Raw genomic sequence first — 5,041 nt, forward strand, 5'->3', positions numbered from 1 at the left:
CCACCCTGTAGTGAAGTCTACCTGTGAGTTCTATACCCGTGAAAAGTGCATTTGTGCAATTATCGAGGCTCATTTTGGTTCCTACGAAATCGAATGTCTCTCTCGTGCATCGCGTATACATACACGGTTCCCGTTGATTGGGTGAGTGCACGGACACAGCGCACGGGCCACGGAGTCTTCGCCCTTAATCGCTTCGACGAAGCGTCGTAGATATACCTATACATTTCCCCGCTCTGTCCGTCGAGTCCGTCGTGCCATTCGGTGAGAAGAAAGAGATTTTTTTCGACGGGCTGACGCGACGGCTGAACAAGAGGAGATCAAGAAAAGATTACATTTCCGGGTATCGGTGATACAACGCTAATGCAACGATGGAACTGTTTTATTCTTGATTCGTTGTTAATGAAACTTTTACTAATACACTGGTGAGATTTTGCTGATTAAAATGATACAAAGTACGACATAATTTGGATCATATTTACTTATGTAGAAACTGTTAACAATTCATATTCGTTCATTATCGCTTCTGATAAATCATAAGTAAATATGGTTCAAATTATATCGTGTTTGGCATCACTTTAATCAGAAAAATCTCACGAATGTGTTAGTGAATGTTTCGTTAACAAAGAATCAAAAACAAAAAGTTTCATCGTTGCATTTGTTCTACTCGATTAGCCATCGACTTGTGAAAGGAAAGCCGCCGCGGCGCGTCGGGCAAAAAATTGTACGCTTGACTGGTTCCACGGCCCCCTTCCCCAGTGGCGGGGATGACAACTTCACACTTATCGTGAGCAAATCGACTCACACTTATCAGGACATTACTGTAGTACCCGGTTTCACGAAAATAGGCAAAAACTGCAAACATTACGACTTCCCTATTACTTCCCTATTCTATCCCAATACTATCGCATTGTGTTTCGGAATGCAAAGGTAAGAGATGCGTTCGTCAAAAGCAAATAGGACAGGGCGCTCTCGCACCATACTGCGAGCCTGACAACGATTACGTGCGCCCAATGCCGTTTTGCTAGTTTCGTCCCTGAATTTCGCGAGCGTGATGCGTAGAGTACGTGCGTAAGCATATTTACAGAATCTGCGCAACTCTGTCCGAAATATCGATCATCTATCGATAGTTTTTGCGGTGATCAATATTCGTAGAACCAATCCAGCGCGTCTCTGAACAATCCTAACGAATTTTGAAACATAGACCAGTAGAAACTTCGCTGCTCGCCGAGCACTCTATCGTGAACCCTTGTAGTCATCGCCGATCATAACAAACCTCTCATTTTTCAACTCGGGCGTTAATTATCGCAACACTACACGTGTTATATTTATCGCTCTCGACGCTCGAGTACAATTGTGACGAAAATCGGCGATTAGTGTAAACGATTTTCGTGATCGCCTAGACATATCGTGTACGGCACTCTCGATCACCACTTCGCGGCTCTCTTGTACCCACCGAGTGTAATCGGGTTTTCGTGAGACATTGTTAAGACTCTCAATAACAAACTGTTCTGGCCAAGCTCCGGTGTGTTTTTTCGCTGCAACACCACTTTCACTTCGTATCCTTTTCAGGATAGAACTAGCTATCCTAGGGCGGTCGGTTCAATCCAATGAACGACGCGGCCCGCGATAAACTCGCATCACAAACACATTGCAATCATAATAAACATATGAAATCTTTACATTTGGACCTTTTGTAAAAAATGTATTGTACAGAATCATTAATGTTATCTAGGCGTACTAGTATAATTATTATTTATAGTTAATATAATAGTAATAAGTATTGTTAGTGGGGGTAACGTTACCAGATTGAAATAAAAAAGGGTGTGTGGGAATTCTCATGGCAACACTGAATAAGGGAAACACGGATTTTATTTATAACCTGTGTTGACTCGACATCGGGCAGTCGAAGTCTCGTCATGAACGTTCGTCGATACATTAGCACGTCGCCTTTATATATAGGTTCGGGTTACGAGACCTATCGCTTTAAGTACTTTTGTCCGAGGACAAAACGCTACCGTGAAGGCCAAATTCTTGGACAAGCCTGATGTAGGGGCTCGCAGCCAACTTCATTCCGACCGACGGAGTGGGAGACGAGCGTTCGGTAGCATAGTGGCTTGGCGACGCGACGTTAGCGCCAAGCAGAAAGACATAGAAAGTCGTTAGAGACGGTAGCGTTAGATGCGAGAGCTGCTGGGCAACGCACATGTGTGCAGTCGTAAAATAAAGTATTATTTTGTTTACACCACGCTGACGGTTACCTCCTTATTTCGTCACTTTCATCTCCGTCACGGAAGAAAAGCCTCCAATTAAGAATACGGCAGAATTTGGACTGTCCTGGGGTCGAGTGACCCACACTTATCCTACAGAACTTCTTCACTACGAAAAGGATCTCCTAAGAAGTGAGATGGAACTACTACGGGGAGAACGTGAGAGGGACACAAACTGGAGTGCGCGTGAAAGCACAAACTTCGAAATGAATAAGTTTATTCAGCACTCTAAGAGATATGTTAAGCGAATTAAACGGCACGGATAACTCATTTCAAAGGTGGCAACATCAGATATCATCGTTACGCTCGATTTATTCTCTCGACGAAAATTTGATCAAGGTATTAATCAGTTCTAAATTCGAAGGATTCCTGGAACGTGTTCAAGTCGCGCATGTGAAAGTTGCAACCAATACAACCGCATCGCCGTAGGCGAACGGCAGTGATGCCAGAATCGTGGGTCGCTTTACCCCCACCACTCCTCCACTCCGACGTACCATCGTCTCCCACTATGACGTCCCGGCTACCCCCACTTTACGTCCACCGTACTGGTACACACACAAGCATATGCCAGCTCTATCTATGTGCGCTGGTCGTTCGAGAGACGGTAAGCTATAGGGAGAAAAGAGTGGTAGGTCTACGACCCACGATTCTGACGCTCGAGACGGTGAGCTATCTTGGGAAAAGAGTAGTGGGGGTAAAGCGACCAACGATTTTGATATCACTGGAGGCTTGGAAATCCTGTTTGAATCCTACTGTGGCGATAATTCACGTTTTCGGACACCGATCGAATCCCAATGTGGCGGTTTTATTTTTTATTTTTAATTATTTTGTAATTTCACTTTATAACCTCCCAGTAAAATAAAAACTAAAACAATATTGACTTGTGAGGCATTTAAACAGAAGAAAATAAATGTTTCCCACTTCAATAGTGAAATTTTTTATTCTATACTGTCACGACGCATTTGGCGCCGTGTCCCTTCCGGCCCGAAATTCGACTCGGGCACTGAAGAACCGAGAACCGGATCGCCCCCCCCCCCCCCACCAATAACATCCAAGCGCTCCTGGAGGATTCGTAGAGAAATGCTACCGGTTGAATTTAAATTAATCACGTGGTAATCTCGCGCCGAGTTACCGCTCGCGATTACAGGACCGTAGCGATCGGGGTCAATACGAGACGGAGGACGCGGTATCGCCCGTACCCACCGACTCTGCTCCAGGGACCGCCCCGAAATCCCGTCGAGCGGCCGCTCGACCGGATAAGGTGTGGGGAGCAGGGTTACCATTTTCCCCTAGCGAGCGAAGCGGGGGTCACGTGATGCGAGATTGAGGAGAACGAAGAAGGGGCACTCAGGGAGTGCGTAGGCAGTGTGCCATCAACCGCCATTAGCGCTATAACGTACCTGTTCTTAGTGCATTAAATATTTAATATTCTTGTTACACACGTGTCCATTTATTCCCTCAACAGGGTACAAAAGAGCGTAGTAGTTGGGAACTACATTCTATGGAGTCAGAGGGCTTCTAAAGCCCAACAAAGGGTCCTAGCCCAGGGGGATAGGACAGGAGGAAAAGGGCTCTCCCTCGCATCGAGCACAGGTTTCGAGAGGCGCTTGGTCGGCCGAGGGGGCAACGTGCAATCACCCACCGGACCAGAATCGGCGACCTGGACGTCTCCCTCCGAAGAAGGACCCCACGATGGAGGAAGCAGGGGGCAGGGGACCCGCGAAGTGTTGCAGCAACCACGTAGGAGGGTGAAAAACTGGGCTCCTCACACAAGGGAAGGAATCTCCAAGACCAGGGGATCTTTCCTTGGCGTGTCGTCCCTTAGCCGAAGGAGCGTGGCTCCGCAGGAGTCAAAGGGGGTGCCCGGGGCAATAGAACCGCCTAATGGGGGGCCCGCTATGTCCTCGCGTAGCGTAACGACCCCGAAATCGTCACTTGAGTGACCCGTCTATCGTAGTAAGGTTCGTAGCCTATCGCGTGTGTGAAGTACACCCCCAGCAGGTAGCGAAGCTGTGAAGAGAATTATCGCCTAACTGTAAGTGAGCTCTTTCATCTGATCTCCGTAGAGCAATCTAGATCTCGTCCATCCCGACCATGTGGCGATAGAAAACCTAGAGTCGCATCTCGCTAACGAGCGCGGGAAAACCACGGGGTTTATCGGGAACAGAATATCGGGAATTCCGGGCAGCTTTCCTCCAGGACGCCAAGTCAACGCGCTAAGTCACTCAAGTCATTGTACCAACTTTTGTAATCGGCGGTAGCGGAATACCGCCCGACCGCGAGGCGCGCGATCCCGCTCGTCGAGAGAGGAGGGGAGCGAGGCGGGGTCGGGGCCGTGGGGCCCGCACAGCCGGCCCCGACGACGCCGGCGGGGGGGGGCAGATTCCTCCCCCGTAGGCGTCTCCTCGCTCTCCGGCAGGCGAGGCCTGCGTGTATGGGCGGACGCGTGCGTGGACATCGGGAGCCGGAGCTTCGGCTCCTGTGGCTACCGCCTTCGCGCGCGCGTCCGCCGGGGCCGCTGATGCGGTCGGGGTGGGGTCCCCGACTGCATCCAAAGCGGTCCGGTAGTGCCGACGTCAGGATGCAGTCCCCTGACGCCGGCGGAGTAGAGTAGAGGAGGTGACCAGGGCAGTGGTCACCTCTGGGGGGCGTTCGATCGCCCCCACAGAACGGGCTCCCCGATATGGGGAGCATAGGCGCGGTGGTGGCGGTGCGTTCACACGAGATCCCGCCACCACCGAGTTCCGCCCGAGCAGGCTGCCGCGGGGGTTTTA

The sequence above is a fragment of the Dufourea novaeangliae genome, unplaced genomic scaffold, assembly GCF_001272555.1.
Source record: "Dufourea novaeangliae isolate 0120121106 unplaced genomic scaffold, ASM127255v1 scaffold15, whole genome shotgun sequence".
NCBI classification, from domain to species: Eukaryota; Metazoa; Arthropoda; class Insecta; order Hymenoptera; family Halictidae; genus Dufourea; species Dufourea novaeangliae.